Genomic DNA, 17,623 nt, shown 5'->3' with positions numbered 1-17,623 from the left:
TAGGCACCAAATATCTACCAGGCTTTCTGCTAAACAGTGGGGATATAAAAAGAGGCAAAAGACAGTTCCTATCTTCAGGGAGTTCACTAAGGAATGAGTAACACAAAAGAGAAATTGGACAGGTAAGAAAATAACCAGCAGAGAGCAGTATTTTGAAAGTTAATAATGGTCAAATTGCCAGAAATTACAGAAGTTCAGAAGGATGAGAGAGAGGTACAGAAGAGTCAGGGCCGTTTAAAAAAAAAAAAAAGCTTTAGCAATCAAGACTTATTTGGTTACTTTGGAGAGAATAGTTTCAGTTGACCGGAAAAACCGGAAACTAAATCGGAAGGAATTAAATAATGGGTGAGAAAAGAGAAAGTAGAGGTAAAGCTCATAGTTGGTTTTTCCCCCTCTTAGGAATCTGGCTGTGAATGGAAGAAAGAGCTTCTTGTTTTAACTAGGTATTGTTTTGTTTTTGACAAGGCAATTGGGGTTAAATGACTTGCCCAGGATCACATAGCTAGTAAGTGTTAAGTGTCTGAGGTTGGATTTGAACATAGTCCTCCTGATTCCAGCACTTGTGCTCTATCCACTGTGCCATCTAGCTGCCCTTATAATTGTTGTTGTTGTTCTGTTGTTTCAGTCATGTGTGACTTTAACCACATTTAAGGTTTTCTTGGCAAAAATACTGGAATGGTTTGTCATTTCCTTCTCAGGTTCACTTTACAAATGAGGAAACTGAGGCAAACGGGATTTAGTGATTCGCCCAGAGTCACATAGCTAGTAAGTGTCTGAGGCCAAATTGGAACTCAGGAGGATGAGTCTTCTTAACTTCAGGGCCAGCTTTGACACCCAGTTTGACACTCAACTTCCCATTGTTGATAAGTAGGTAATATTTAGACTATGTGGGGCATGAAGGGCCAAGATGGAGAGCATTGAAGGGAGTTGGGCCCCTTCTCTCCATCACTTCCATTTTGTTTCTGACATAGATGTAACCCAAAGCATGAAAGGAATTCATGAAACAACAAAAGGTTAATAATCCTTGCTTAAGGGAGTACCTTAATGAAGTGCCTCTCCTATATCATGGGACTCAGATCTTTAAGGAGACTACTTCTTTGGTACTTGAGCTGAACTGAAATGGCTCCTGATTGTCTAGAATCAACTGAGACCCTTGGTCATGGAGAAGTCCAGTCCCCCAGATTTGTGTATTTTGTAGTGGCAAGCACATCTAGGCTGAATTTGAATCTCATCTCAGTGATTTATTCCCTAAAGGATCTTCAACAAACTGCTTTTTTGGACCTCAGTTTCTTTTTCTATGGAATGAGGAAGTGGGATTTGATGATAATCTCTGAATTGCTTTCCAACTATCAGTCCCTCTTTCTTTTTTTTGGGGGGGGGTGTTTGTTCCCACTTATCGCTTGAGTTTATCATTTGAAAAATGGGGCTGATAATACATTGCTTATGAGGAAAAGTGCTACATTAAACAAAATCGATAGATAATCAGTTAGATAGACAACATCACTACATAGCCCTTTCCCTTCTCTCCTACCCTTCTCCTTGATTCTAGCCATACTTCATTTTGGAATGGCTTTGGGAAGTTGGAGCTCTTTTCTGACAATGTTTAATTGGTGAGGAACTGAACAATGGGCCAAGACACTAAGAATGTTGTGTTTCCCTGTCTTGTGAAACCTGTTCCTAAAATTGTGTGGAGCCTTGTTTCCTTCTTCCCCTTTACCCCACATTCCCCAAAGGGTCAGCCTTCCCATCAAACCAATTTTTCATACAGTTCCCTCCAGAACAAATTGGCCTGTGTTTGTGTGTGCTCTTGCCTTGACATAGTGAGCATGGGAAGAATGTGAGATTTGTCTCTTCCCCTGTCTGGACCTCAAGTGCTGGGAACATCATCTTCTCTGAGAACAGCCATTCTGCTCATTTTTAGTTCCAAGCAGAGAGAATAACAGGGGAGATTAGTTATTCGTTTATGGAGCAACAGCTGTGAATTGGGTTTTGTGTCTGAAGTTGATGAAGAGCTCCATTCTTCCCCACTTAGAGTTAGAACGGCTCCTTCAACTTTATTACTGCTAATGGTAAAATATCTTCACAAGGAATACCACTTGTTTTTATCTTCTCCCTTTCTCTCTTCCCTTTTTCTCTATTCCTTTCTCTCCCTTTCCTTTCTTTTCTCCCCTCTTCATTTTCCCCCTTTGTCTTCTCTTCCTTCACTATTCCATCCCTTTTCTCTCTCTTTCTTTCCATTTCTTTTTTCCTCTTTTCCCCGACTTCTCCCTTCTCTTCTCTCTCCTCTTCTCCCCCTTTCCTCTTCTCCCTTTTCTCCTACCCCCTTCTCCTCCTCCTCTTCTATTTTCTTTCCTGATCTTTCCTCTCTTTTCCTTTCTCTTTTCCTTTTTTCCCTCTCCTGTCTTTTCTTTCCTCACTGTTCCAATTATTTCTTTCTCCTTTCTATCTTTTTCTTTTTTCTTTCTCATTCTCTTTCCCACAGATATCCAAAGCTGGAAAAGTACTTCAATAACCATATAGTCTAATCCATACCTGGATAGAAATCCTTTTTTATAATATACTAGCCATGTGATCCTCCAGCCTTTGCTTGAATATCTCAACGAAAGAGGAGCTCATCATCTCTAAGGGAAATCTTTTTACTTTTGGATAGCCATAATTAGTTAGATTTTCCTCAGGTATGGGAAGGGAACATTCTCACATATACCCTTTCTGATGATAACCCATCAATGATAACCCCAATGTGTATGCATTAAATATATACAAATATTTTCTGCCTGCTTCATGTGAAACTATGTGAAAGCTTGGAGGTTGGAGAATGGAAAGACACTGACTTTTCTGAATCAGTGAGTGAGAAGATGCTTTATTAGCACCCAGCACAAGAATTACAACCATGTAATAGAACAAGAATTTGTTAAGAACCTACCACATGCCAAGCCCTCTGCATTAGCCCTGAGGGATTATAGTTTATAGTCCAAGAAACTAATGAAGGGATTGTTAGATTTTCCTTCTTATAATAGCCAACATTTACATAGGCTTTAAGATTTACAAAATGCTTTATTCTTATTATCTCGTTTTCTCTTCATAAAAGCTGCATGAAGTAAGTGCTCTAGATTTTGTTACACCCCCTTTGTGAATGAGAAAACTGAGGCTTGGGAAATTAAATGAATTACTTATGATCACATAGCTACAAAGTACTGGAAGAAAGTGTTCTTCCCACAATACCACTTCACCTATCTAGGTACATGTATAAGCACGGGTACAACTTAGAACACAATATAAATATAGTACAACTTAGAATGTGGAGGGTGAAACTGAAAGGGAGAGGAAAGCCTCTGGAGAAGATGATGATTGACCTGAGCCTTAAAAAAAAGAGAAGATGATGATGATGAAGAGAGAGTGTGTGTTCTGTAGTTGGATATGGAGGTGAGAGAAGTTAGGAGAAAAGCTAGGAATAATTAATAATTCCACACAAACTAGTGTGGAATATAGAGTGTATAAGGATTAGCTAGGATCTCTGGCTCACAGGGAATTCTCAGAATGAAATCTAACCAGGCAAAGACTGGTTCTAATCATGAAGAAAAGGGGAGCGCTCAGAGAGAATGATGACTGCATAGGGACTCCATTGGCCAACTGTAGTTCTTCATAAAAGCATAGAAGCAAGGAAGATAAAAATGAAAATACTATATTCTATAAAAACTAACATCAGGAACACTCAGAGCAAGCTTATATCAACACCATGACGTTGGTACTATTATCTCCATTTTACAGAAGAGAAAACTGAGGCAGATAGGGATTAAGTGATTCGACCATTGTCCTACAGCTAAGAAGTGTCTGAGGCTGGATTTCAACTCAGGTCTTCCTGATTTCAGATTCACCTACCTGCCCTTTTACAAATTGGAAAAATGAGATTTACAAAGAATGACTTTGGCTCAGGCCACATAGCTTGGACCTGTAGCCACCTGGTTCCTGATTTCAAGTCAGGTGTTTTTTTTTTCCATTATAACACAGCTGTTCTAAACTTGTGTGGTACTTAAGCTACTAGGAATAAGCTTTTGTTTATACCTTAATTATGTATGTATGTATGTAATCACAGGAAAGAGTTGACTGAACTTGAGTTCAGTCCTGCTATAAAATTCAGGTGCATTTGTGCTTAATAAAGTGGACTAATTCTTTAATCCACAGAAATTTTATTTGAAACAAAGACAATTTAAAAATATATGAAAAGAATTCCAATTCCTTAACTTGATAATTGTTCTTAATCTGCTAAAATTTTAGCTATGTGTGCATGTATGTGTGTCTTTGTCTGTCCATACATATTAATACATGCACATACATATCTATGTCTGTATGTATATCTATTCTATCCATTCCAATTAACATTTATTAAATACTGGGCACTGTGCTAAGCAGTGGTAATATAATTTACAAAAAGAAAGTCCCAGTCCTCAAGGAGTTTTTAATCTAGAAGAGACAACATATAAAGGGAGGAATAGGAGACCAGGGAGTTATCTTGTTCCTTGGAGTTCAAACGAGGCAGAGTAGCAAAGGTTTTAAAGTGGAGTGAGCTGAGAGTCCAGTTTCTGCTGGTAGTTTGGTACAGTAGATAAGAATGCTGAGGCTGGAGTCACAAAGACTCATCTTCTGGAGTTCAAATCTGGCCTCAGATACTTTGTAGCTGTGGGACTCTGGGAAAGTCGCTTAACCCTGTTTGTTTGGTTTTCTCCTTTGTAAAATGAGTCAGAGAAAGAAATGGCAAAACATTCCATTATCTTTGCCAAGAAAACCCCAAATAGGGTTATAAAGAGTTGGACTGAGGGGCAGCTAGGTGGCACAGTGGATAGAGCACCAGCCCTGAATTCAGGAGGACCCAAGTTCAAATCTGGTCTCAGACACTTAACACTTCCTAGCTGTGTGACCCTGGACTAGTCACTTAACCCCAGCCTCAGGAAAAAAGAAAAAACAAAAAACAAAATAAAAACAAAACAAAAAAAAAAAGAGTTGGACTGAAAAACAACTGACCAGCAACAACAACAACAACCACATCATCTATATACATAAAGTGGGCAGAGCAGGATAAAAGTGTAAATATACAGATAATGGGCCATTTTGAAGCATAGCATGGATAAATAGTAATAAGAAATCATTTTTTAAGGATAAATTGGGGCCAGATAGTGAATGACCTTAAGTAGTAGGTTAAAAGAGAATAATAAGCAGGATAAAGAGTTTGTTTCATTTTATAGAAAACAAGGAAGTTCTGAAGAGTTTGAGGAGGGGAATACACACATTAAGAAGATTATTTTGAAGGATATTTGAAGGATGGATAGATTGACTAGAGGGTGGAGGCAGGGAGGCTACAAAAGGGAAGATGTTAGGAAATGAAATATCTCCCAGATTTAGCAAATGATTGAATAAAGAGTGATGGTGAAGGAGAGGAGGCAATCAGAAATGACTTTTGAGGTTTCAAACACAGGTGACTAAGGAAGTTTCTGTAACTAGTTGTGTGACAATAGGCAAATCACTTAATTTCTCCTAACCTCAGTTTTCTGATCCATGAAATGGAGATGATACTTGCTTCTTCATGGGGTCCTGTTCTGTAAAGAGCTTTCTAAACTTTAGAATTATTATTCTTGTCCTCTTGGGAATGTTTTTTACTTCCTCTCTCTTCTGTGTACATACCTCAGCACACATACATATCCACTCACATACACACAGACATACAGACACACACAATCTTCTTTCATCTTCCCTTCTTTGGTTTTAAAACACTCCTCTCCACACTCACACCTACTTTCAAGATAAAATATTTTTATAGTTAGAATAAAATTCTCCCTAAATCCTTACTTTTTCCTCTGACCCTTCATTTTTTGTGAATATGAAAGCAGCAACTGATTCACTTTTTACTTTATATTTTTAGTACTTAGGACTGCTCCTTGCTCTTTATAGGTACTTATCATTGCTTATTAATTGGTTGATTTTGATCAGTGACTGACAGTCCTCAACCTCCCTCAACCTCAACAAACATTTAAGTGGCTATTAATGAGACCTCACATTTTTATTCTGCTGTAAGGTTTACAGAGTGTTTTCTTCCCAACAGTTTTGTGAGGGAGGGAATGCAAATATTATCTCTATTTTACAGGTGAAGAAATTGAATCACAGAAGGATTCATATAGATTTTAAATAAGTTGTCTACCAGGGGCAGAAGTTTACTATCTTTTGCAGAGTTTGTAGTCTGTTATGAAACTAAGCCATCATATTAGGTTGTAATTAATAACCAATATTGGTACAATGTAATGTGTGAAACCAAGACCTACATGAAACTCAAGGGAAAAGGTTCAACCTTACATAAGAGTTAAGGAACTTCAGACAGGTTTAATTTGCTTTTTCAAGATAGTTGTAAATATTAGATTATATAATTATAAACACACTATATACCATAACCAACTCTAAAACAATTTTGGGAGTTTAAAGATATTAAGTAGAACACAGTGCTTACTTCTTATCTCCATGAAGTTCATGTTCTATTATTATTACAAGGCAATTGGGGTTAAATGATTTGTACAGAATCATATAGCTATTAAATGTTGTGTTTGAGACTGGATTTGAACTCAGATTCTTCTGACTCCAGAGCCAGTGCTCTCTATCTACTGTACTATCTAGCTATAGTTTGCTTGAAGGGGGAATAAGATAACCATCTGTGATGCTGTCCCTTCCTTTGATCTCAGGTTGTTGATTGTTGTCCTACATTCTCCAAGAGAACCAAAAGACATCCCTGTGTTAGAATAAAGTTACAGTCTGATTAGACCACTAAGAACTCAGATTGCTCTGCCACAGTTTGGGCACAAATAGTTACTATAAACATTTGGGGTGGATTCTCTAATTTTGCACACCTTGCATTTCTTCTGAGCTAATTCAGTTCTGTATTTCTTCATAAAGCACAGCCCTTTCTTTGATAAGGGCACTCCATACTGGCCACTCCGGTGCCAGTGTCTACCATGTCATAAAATCAATTCTAAAGTTCTTAAGAGAGACCCGGAGAGTGTAGTTGTATCGCTTCTTCTGACCACCTTGTGAGCGCTTGCCTTGTGTTGAGTTCTCCATAAAAATAGTCTTTTTGGCAAGCATACATTTGGGCATTCAATGAGACAGCACCAGCTCTGTTCAGTAGAGCTGGGATGCTTGGCAGTTTAGCTTGAGAAAGTGATATGGATTGTGCTCCCTTTAAGAATCTAATCCTTCCAAATGGATTTATTCCTTTCTGACTCCCAGCTCCTCCTAGCCGATGCATTATCAATTCAAGAAGCTAAGACCTTTGATTCACAAATCCTGTTAAAAGCACCCTTTGAATTCCAATAGGAGATCTGGGCTCTCACAACCCCCACCCTGATCTGAGCCAACTTGGGACACCACCCACAGACCCCTTTGGCTAAATCTCTCTTTATAAAAGAGCCAAGCTGGAGCTGTCTCTTTGAAGAGGTTCCTAATATGGCAGCCTTTCACCTAGCTGCCAAGGATCTCTGTCCACTGGAATCCTGTTTCCGGTGCCCTTTTATCTCTACCTTCACCTTCTACTAACTAGACTTTAACTTTACTTCCAAACCCTATAATAAACCTTTTATTTACCAATCTAGGTTTTCGGGCCTGTAAATTCATTTTACAGGGGACACTGTGCCTCATGGGATTATCTATGCCCCGAGAAATGGGGTTCCCCCTTTCCTTTCCCTCATTAAAAGGACCTGTGTCTGGTATCTTATCCTGTCAGATGACCTTCAGAATCTTCCTAAGACAATTTAGATGGTAGTGATTCAGTTTTCTGCCATGGCACTGGTATATTGGCCAGGTTTCACAGACAAACAACAATGAGGTCAACAGTCAAATACCTCTCCTCTTCTCCACTTTCCTTTGGAGTTTCCCAGACATGGAACTACCTCTGGCAATGTGTATGTCAATTTAATTATCAATGTGGACATCCGTGGTAAGCATACTAAGGTAATGGAATATTGCAAGCTGATTTCAGAAAAGCCTGGGAATACCTGCAGTGAGCAGAACCAGGAGAACATACAGAGTAACAAGATTATGTAATGATCAACTATAATGAACTTGACTCTTTTAAACAATGAGGTGATTTAATTCCAATAGACCTGGGTTGGAAAATGACAATCATATCCAGAGAGAGAACTATGGAGACTGAATGTGGATCAAAGCACAGTATTTTCACTTTTTTGGTTTTTTTTTTCCCCTTTTGGTCAATTTTTCTTGTACAAAATGACAAAGATAGAAATATGTTTAAAAGGATAACACATTTAACCTATATCAGATTTCCTGTTTTGGGGGAAGAGGGAAGTAAAAAAGGGAGAAGTTTGACATACAAAAGTTTTACAAAAATGAATACTGAAAATATCTTTATATGTATTTGGAAAAATAAAATATTATTGAGAAAGAAAAAAGACAGCATATCAAAATAAGTGAATTTATCCACAGCATGCTGTGGATAACCATCAGTTGATGGTTCCACATGTGGATGGTGTGGTGTGTTTTTGGAGGCAGAAGTAAAACACCACATTAGAAATTTAACCACCCCCCATCCTTTCATTGTCCCCAGATGATATCTCCTCCTTTATATTTTTATGAGATTTTTTCACATTTACTCCATAGAAATTCATATAATAACTCTCTTTGGACTCCCTAAGAGCCTAATCCTATGCTATTTAAAAACCAATGTGACCTTGGGCAAATAAATAATTTAAGCATTCTGAATTTCTTTATCTTATTTAAATGAGGTATTTGGCCTAGATTTTATAAATCCCTTTCAATCTGAGATCTTTGATTGTTTTATACACAAGAAGACAACCTAATGAAAAAGTGGCAGCTAGGTGGTGCCATAGTGCATAGAGTACTTGACTTAGCATCAAAAAGATTCATCTTGAGTCATATCCAGCTTGTTGTATGATCCCATTTGCCTCAGTTTCCTCATTTGTTATATGAGCTGAAGAAGGAAATGACAAACCTCTCCTGTATCTTTTCCTAGAAAACCTCAAATGAGGTCATGAAGAGTTGGAGGTGACTGAGTAATGACTGAACAAAAGATAGAAGTATAGGGAATGAAGGAATTGAAACTACAACAAAAATCTGAGAAGAGGGAAAAGAAGAGAATAAGCATTTATATAGAACCCACTATATCTCAGGTACTGGGTTAAGCACTTTACAAGTATTCATTTAATCCAATTATCAAGTACAGTAATCATAATAAAAACCTAAAATGTAAAGAGATTTTAGGCAGCAAAAGATATTTATATAAAAGCATGTGTCTTTGGACCCTTTCTTTATCTGGGTATAATTCCTCACCAAGAAAGGATTGGATTAAATCATATGATTTCAGCTAAAAAAATATTTTGGTATTTGTATTAGAGTTTAATTTATTTTTTTTTTTTGTAATATAATGTAAAAATAAAAAATTTGGAAAAGGGGTCCATTGGCTTTGCTAGACTAAGTCCATGACACATAAAAAAGTTAAGAACCCCCGTCCTAGATGATCTCTGATGTCACTTTCTGCTCTAGTATTTTATTCAATTTAAGAAGCTTAATTAATTCCTACTGTGTGCCAGGAACTGGGGATACAAAGAAAAAATTTAGAGCACCCCTGCCTTCAAGGAGCTTATATTCTACTGGTATTGAAAAAAGCATGTATATAGGTGACTAAATACAAATACCAAATACTTTGAGGAGAATGATTGTATTAAAACTAGGATGAAAATAGGGGAAGCACTTTATGGAAGTAAGCATTGGCAAAAGATATGGCATCCTAGATATGGGGGACAGCTTCTACAAATGTATAGAAATATGAGATGAAGTACTGAGTTTTGGTAATGAGAGTCCATTTTGGCTGGAAGAGACAGATTTAAATGTGATACAAAGAAAACTTTTCTTAATATTAGAGATGGGCTGCTGCTTTGGGATGCGGTATATTTTATTTTAGAGTCAATAGGCAGTTTTTGAGCAGGGAAGTCATGATCACATTATTTTTGGCAGTTGTATGGATTGGTGGAGGAGAGAGATAACATGGTAGATCCAATAAAAAGGCAGTTGTAATATTCATTCAAGATGAGAAGACTCCACCTTGGATCATATGACACCCATGCTTAGAGAAGTATAAGGATGATGAATCAACAAAAGAATATTAAAAAAAAAAAAAAAAAAAGCAATTGCACAAATAGGAAAAAAAGTCAGAAGGAAGTAGTGTCACTGAATTAAATTCAATCTAGCAATCATTTATTATAACAATTATCTACTAAGATAGATGAGAGATATATAAGATAGAGGGATAGTTACAAGAATCAATGAAAAGATGGTGGATGGATAGATAGATAGAGGAGAGAACATTTATTAACCACTTAGTATATGCTAAGTACTAGAAATACAAATACAACAAGAAGAAAGACATTCTGCTTTCAAGAAATTCACATTTAAACGGATCAGAAAAAGATGTAAATAATTAGTTACATACAACATATATGCAGAGAAAATGGAAGGTAAGTTCAAAGGGGAAGATGCTAACTGCTGGAAAACAAGGAAAGGCCTCTTGAAGAAGTTGGGATTTAAGTTGAGTCAGGAAGGAAGCCAGGAAAATACAATGTCAGAGGGGAGGAGGGAAAGCATTCTAGTGGAGAGACTTGGAGCTAGGAGATGAAGTCTTGTATCTGAGGATCAAAGAGATCATGTAGCTAGATTATAGAGCACTTGGGGAATGTAAATTTAAAAGATTGGAAAAGTTGGAAGGAGCCAGGCTGTAAAGCACTTTAAATGCAAAGGATTTGGGTATGATCCTGAGATAATAAGGAAGTACTGGTATAAATAGAGCAGGGGGTAGATATGATCAGAGGTAAGCTTCAGGAAAATTACTTTGATAGATGAGTGGACCATTGTTTGGGATGAAGAGAGAGTTGCATTTTGCTAATATAACCTTCCAGATCTCAAGGTCACCTCCATGCCATGTAAATGAGAGATTTAGGCATGGAAGTATGCATGCACATGTGAAATTTTGATTTGATCTTTCCTGCTCACATCACTCTTGAGTCTCCATGATGACGTCCAAAGGAATTAAAAAAAAAAAAAACAAAAACTCAGCTCTATATTTCTCAGGCATATAAATATGGATTTAATGTTATGTATTTATACTAAATGGCTAGACAGGAACTTGAAAGATGCTTCCCTGCTTTAACACCCAAAGCTTTTATTCTTACAAGTTTTCTGCATTTGTGTGGAATTTGTAGCAGGAATTTCATCCTGAAAACAAATTCCCTCTGGCTCCTGTAAAATTTAGTACCAAAGACAAGGTTCTGCTTTGAAAACAAACATAGAAAATCCTCAGAGGAGCATGCTTTTCACATTTGAGAGTGTGCTTAAATGGATAGAATTACCCAGCAAGTAGAAAGTGGTAGATGAGTGTTGAATTTTAAAATCTAGAGCTAAAACTTGGAAAGGTCCGGTTGTCTCTAAGTGTATATAAAAATATGCTTGAGTTTAGTTTGAAAGCATCAAGCAGAATAATAGAGAAAACTAAGATAAAACTTTGAAATATGAAAAAATATATATAATCTCCATGTATCTTCTACAGAATCCAGATGACCTTTAAGAATCTGTAAGATGCCTTGGTGATCAGGAGTAAACATTGTTCACTTATATACATAATCATTCAAAGATTGTTAACTGTTTGCTGTCAGTAAATAACTATGCTAAGAATTGGGGTTGCTAGGTTAAGTAAAACAGTTCTTACTTCCCACCCCCAAAGAATTTAGGCTAATGTTCCATGAGTCTTTAAGCTCCAATGGCATAATGGGTAGATTTGAAGTCAGGAAGACCTTGATTTGAAAAATAATATTTTGCCATATAAATAACTATCATTATTACTGTCCTGTCAGCCTGTTAAACATTTATACTTGCAGTTGTGAAGGTTTGATATTGGTGACATTGTATCTTTTAATTTAAAGCTAATATTGTGTCAAGAGACTTGGGGGAAAAGACAATGTTCCCTCTTCCCCAGAGAGGACTCATTTATGTAGAGAAGCCTTTCGATTGATTTCTTATAAGATGAAACTATGAAAGTGGGGAATGAAATTGCCTGTCTGCTACTGCTGCTAAGTGCTTCTTCTTGACTTGCTGTCCATGTCACTGAAATCATTTCAGTAACTTGTAAATTCAGTAACTAGTCATTTCAGTAACTTATTATTGTAAAAAGTGAATGCTCTATTCTTGGGGTGGCAAAGAAGTGGAAACCAAGGGAGTTCCCATTGTTTGGAGAAGGACTTTATTTATGAATTTATCATTTATGAATATAATGAAATACAATTGTGATATAAGAAATGATGGAGAAAATAGTTTCAGAGAAAGTAGGGAAGATTCGCATGAGCAACCAAGAGAACCTAGAGAAAAAGCTATATAACATCATAAAGACTTAAGAACTCTGATCAAGGCCACTTTACTGATCACTCACAATGAAACTCCTGACAGATGGACTCAGAGTGCAGATTGAGACATATTTTTGAATGTGGTCAATTTGAGAATTTGCTTTGCTTGACTGTATAGCTGTTAAAAAGATCTTGTTTTTCTTATTTCAATGTGAGGACAAAGTGAGAGGGAGGGAAAATAGATAATTTTTTAAGGTTAAACTAAAAACAGCAACAAAAAATAAAATTGATGTTAGACAATTCAAGCACATGACTTTAAGGTAGAAATGTTTAAGATGTTCATCATCACGTTGCATTTGGGGGAAGGTGTAATATTTTATCGATCTCTACACTTCCTCTTCTTTCTGCCCATAATCCACCAATCCATTATTTTCCAGTAATGTTTTGGAAATCAACAAGCATTTGTGAATCACTACCTACTAGAAAGATAGGTTCAGTGATGTTAAAGTGTGGGAGGTTGATTTGAACTCAGCTCTTTCTGACCTCTAGAGCTTTATCCACTGTACCTCCTAGCTACCACTAGAGTCAAGATTTATCTGCTGGCTCTGTACCCCAAGCAAGTTGTTTCTTCCCTATAAAATGGGACTAGTAACTTAGTCAATTTTTTTTTTTTTTTTTTTTTTTTTTTAGGTTGGGGTTAAGTGACTTGCCCAGGGTCACACAGTTAGGAAGTGTTAAGTGTCTGAGACCAGATTTGAACTCCGGTCCTCCTGAAATCAAGGCTGGTGCTCTATCCACTGCGCCACCTAGCTGCCCCCACTTGGTCAAATTTTAATACAAAGTCTGATTATTTTGATAACTTTTCCCCCAAAACTGGTATTTTCCCCTGTTGACTGAGGAAGGCTCTTAGGTTCATCATTGATAAATCTGGTAAATGCTTTAAGTCAAGAGTTCTAAACTGGAACCTATATACTCTGAACAATTTACTTTGGCAACTTTTTTTTTATTAAAGTTTTTTTTTTTTAATTTTCAAAACATATGCACAGCTAATTTTTAATATTCACCCTTGCAAAACCCTGTGTTCCAGATTTTTTCCCCTCCCTTCTTCCACCCCCTCCCATAGCCAGCAGATAATCCAATATATGCTAAACATGTGCAATTCTTCTATACATATTATTCACCTCTACATATTTGCACAAGAATAATCAAATCAAAAAAGGAAAAATGATAAAGAAAACAGAATGCAAGCAAACAACAATAAAAGAAATGAAAATACTATGTTATAATCCACACTCAGTTCCCATAGTCTTCTGTCTGGGTGCAGATGGTGCTTTTCATCACAAGACCACTGGAACTGATCTAAATCACCTTACAGTTGAAAAGAGCCACAACTGTCATCATATAATCTTGCTGTTGTTGTGTATAGTATTCTGATTCTACTCACTTCATTCAGCATCAGTTCATGTAAGTCTCTCCAGGCCTTTCTGAAATCATCCTGCTCATTATTCCTTACAGAACAATAATATTCCATTATATTCATATACCATAACTTATTCAGCCATTTCCTAGCTGATGATGAGTAGATACTCAGTTTCCAGTTTCTTGCCATACAAAAGTGGCTGCTATAAACATTTTTGCACATAGAGGTCTTTTTCCTTCCTTTATGTTTCCTTTAAGATATAAGCCCATTAGAGGCATTGCTGGATCAAAGGTATGCACAGTTTGATAGACCTTGGGACATCCAGGATGGTTGGATCAATTCACAACTTCACCAACAATGTATTGGTGTCCCAGTTTTCCCATATCTCCTCCAACATTTCTCATTATCTTTTTCTGTCATTTTAGCCAGGTATAGTGGTATCTCAGAGTTGTCTTAATTTGGTAACTCTATTTCAACTTAATTTATAATCTCATGACTTCTATCATAAAAAAATTTAAAAGATTGTTCTCAGAAGGGTTCCAAGGGCTTCACCAGACTATGAAAGAGGTCCATGACTCAAAAAAATTAAAAATCCCTGCTTTAAGGATAGGATATTAGGGGGCAGTTGCAGTGGATGGAGCATTGGCCCTAGAGTTAGGAGGATCTGAGTTCAAATTTGACCTCAGACAATTACTAGCTGCATGATCCTGGATAAATCATTTAATCCTGATTGCCACCCCCAAAAAACATCTTTTTTTTTTTTTAAGATGGGATCTTCCAGAGCCAGAACTATAGAGTATTTTCAACTTTTTGTTATTGTTTTTGTTTGCTTCTTTTTTCCTTCTTTCTTGTGTCTTTTTCCCTTTAATCTGATTTTTTGTGTGCAGCATAATGAATATGGAAATATGCTTAGAAGAATTGCACATATTTAATGTATATCAGATTGCTTGCTGTCTTGGGGAGAGAGTAAGGAGGGAGAAAGGGAGAAATAAAAAATTTTAACACAAGGTTTTGCAAAGATAAATGTTGAATACTCTCTTTGCATGTATTTGGAAAACTAAAATACAATTTGGAAAAAAAAAAAAAAGATGGAATGGTGACATGGTATGTCAATGCCTTCTGTTTCCTGACTTTGTTCTGTGAGCTTTATTGTACTTTGGAGTAGCATTTTGCAAGTGCAGATGGCTAGAAGTACCAAGGAAACACCTTTCTCCATGCTAAAGAGCCATGCCAGATTTGGAGTTGGATTCTTTACCCTCTCATTCCCTAGGACTGCATGGAATCTGGATTTTCTCTTCCTATCCTTGAAATGGGTTTGATACCAAATGAAGTTTGGGGAGGAGGTCTCTTTTCGCCCCAAAGTAAATGCCATTTCCCCCCCTCTTTTTTCCTTTTAGAGACAAGATTACTGATTAATGCATCACCTTAATTCAAGTTTGCTGAAATTAATTTGCTGGGTAAGTTCCTTCTCACCTTTTACATAGAATTTTCACTTGAAATGATCTAAGATGCTGTTTTTACCACGGTACAACCCCCTTAAGACCTATATTTCATTTTCCTACTAACTTTTAATTGACATTTTAGTTCTTCTGAGATTTTGGTGGTCTATCATTTGTAGAAATATAACATTGCTACAGTATTCTTGCTAAAAGAATGAGCTTCTGCAAGGTCTACAGGAAGATTCTTTCCTAACCCAGATCCAGGGTATCTTCCATCATAGCATTTCATTGCAAATCAGCCCTTCAGTGAAAGAGACTGTGCCTCCCAGCATGACCTGTTCTGTAAGCATAGGATTTCAGTTATCCTGTTAAACTCTCTCATCTTACATCCTGGAATGGAAGCCCAAAGAGGGAAAGTGATTTGCCTATATGCTCACACAAATAGTAAGTATCAAAGCTGGGATTCCAATCCAAGTTCTGAGACTCCAAATCCATTGGTCTTTCTTATATTCTTCAGTGTCACCATCTTTGTCCTTCAGTATAATAAAGTATTCCAAAAGCATTTTACCAGTCCATCTTCAGGGAAGGTGCTTAGAAATGTAAAAGCCTCCAATTTAAGGTGGGCTTATGAATTATTATTGATACATTTTAGAAAATCCATGGTTCCTTACCTTTAGCTAACATTGGATCATTCCCATTTTACAAATAAAGAAACTGAGGCTGCAGTAGTAATGTGATTTGTCCAGTCATACAAACTACTAAGGGTCTGAGTCTCAATTTGAAATCAAGTCTTTCTGAGTTCAGATTTAGTATTCTGTCTAATATATGGTGAGACATTTAAATATTCCATCTTCTCTCCCAAAATATGCCCATTGAAAAAAAATTGAGGTCTCAAGATTCTATTACCACCATTCCCATTTGTTTCCCTTTTTTCCCCTCTCCTCTCCCAGCTGCCCTTACCACTGATTGGAGAGAGGCTAGAAATATCTTCCTCTGGGAAGTAGGCTGGATCTCTGAGGGGTTAGAAACATAAAACATGAAAGTGACAGCTAGCATGAACCTTAGAACATATAGACATTGAATATTGCAGTTAGTAGGAATGGTAGAACTTAAAATAATGTTACAGTTGGAAGAGACTTTAGAACGTGGAATAATCACAGAGCAAGAAGGGACTGTTACTGTGTACACTGGACAGTGGAGAATGGTGTTTTGGAGTCACTCTTCAGCAACTTGAATTTCTTCATGCATCTCTCTCCTCCCTTCTCTCTCTCCTCCCTTCCCCCTTCCTCCTTCCCTCCCTTCCCCTTCCTCCTTCCCTCCTTCCCTCTGTGTATGTCTGTCTATTTCTCTCTTTATCTCTCCTGCTTTCTCCACTCTTTTCCTCTTGAATTTTTGAATCTCTTCGTATCAGCTGTTTCCTTCCTTTTAGCTTGTTGTTTCTTCATCTTAAAAATGTTTTCCCTTTGAAAATTCCTGCAAACTCTCATCCTGTGTCTCCTCTCTCACAACCAAACTTCTTGAAAAAGCTCTTAATACTCACTGTTTCCTCTTTCTTTTCTCTTGTTCCCATCTCTCACTCCTTGCAATTTGGCTTCCATGAATAATTTTTTGTTTGAGTGAGTGAGGCATTTGGGGTTAAGTGATTTGCCCAGGTCACATAGCTAGTGTCAAGTATTTGAGGATGTATTTGAACTCTGGTCCTCCTTACTCCAGAACCACTGCATCACATAACTGCCCTTTCCATGAATAACTGAAGGAAACTTTATTAAATATTTCCCATGTGCCTTGTTAAATACGAGACACAAGTAGGAAAGAAAATGACTCAATCCCTGTTCTCAAGAAGTTCACATTTTAACTGGAGGAGAGAATAATAAAAACCAGTTTAATTTCAGGGTCTGTGGGAAAGCCCAGAAATCAGTAGAAGAGCATATGGCAAAGCCCCAAATTCTTCACTCAGTTGAAATTGCTTCTTCAAACTTATCAGTGCTGAGGCAGCTAGATGGCACAAGAGATAGAGCACTGGAGTCAGTTCAAATGTTCAAATGTGACTTCAGACACTTAATATTTACTGGTCAGACCATTTCTTTTCAGTTTTTTTTTTTTTTTTTTTTTTTTTTGCTGGATATTTATTCATATCAGCCCAATAGTTATTGGCATTTCTCAAAGCTCTTCCTTGGCCATCTTCTCTTTCTCTCTTTGTTCTCTCAGTTGGTGATCACATCAACTCCCAGGGGTATTAATTTGCTAATTTGGTGTAAATAATTCTTAGATCAATATCATCCAGGGCTAGTCTCTGTCCCAAGCCCTAGTCCTGGAACACCTACTACCTATTGGATCATTTGACAGGTTTTTCTATAGACATC

General features: G+C 37.0%; 1 protein-coding gene across 2 annotated transcripts in view; it reads left to right on the top strand.

Annotated features, from left to right (window-relative positions):
* Positions 1 to 17,623, top strand: part of SH3BP2 (SH3 domain binding protein 2) — a 102,290-nt gene that overhangs the window by 40,330 nt on the left and 44,337 nt on the right. Inside the window, exon 2 of one of the 2 annotated variants that reach the window (XM_074276342.1) lies at positions 15,219 to 15,278. The exons of the other annotated variant lie outside the window; for it this stretch is intronic. The gene's annotated coding sequence lies outside the window, so the exon portion shown is untranslated. The remainder of the gene's footprint in view (positions 1 to 15,218; positions 15,279 to 17,623) is intronic. 2 annotated transcript variants of the gene reach the window in all.

The sequence above is a fragment of the Sminthopsis crassicaudata genome, chromosome 6 (genome assembly GCF_048593235.1).
Source record: "Sminthopsis crassicaudata isolate SCR6 chromosome 6, ASM4859323v1, whole genome shotgun sequence".
Lineage (NCBI taxonomy): Eukaryota > Metazoa > Chordata > Mammalia > Dasyuromorphia > Dasyuridae > Sminthopsis > Sminthopsis crassicaudata.
This window is presented reverse-complemented; position numbering and strand designations above follow the sequence as displayed.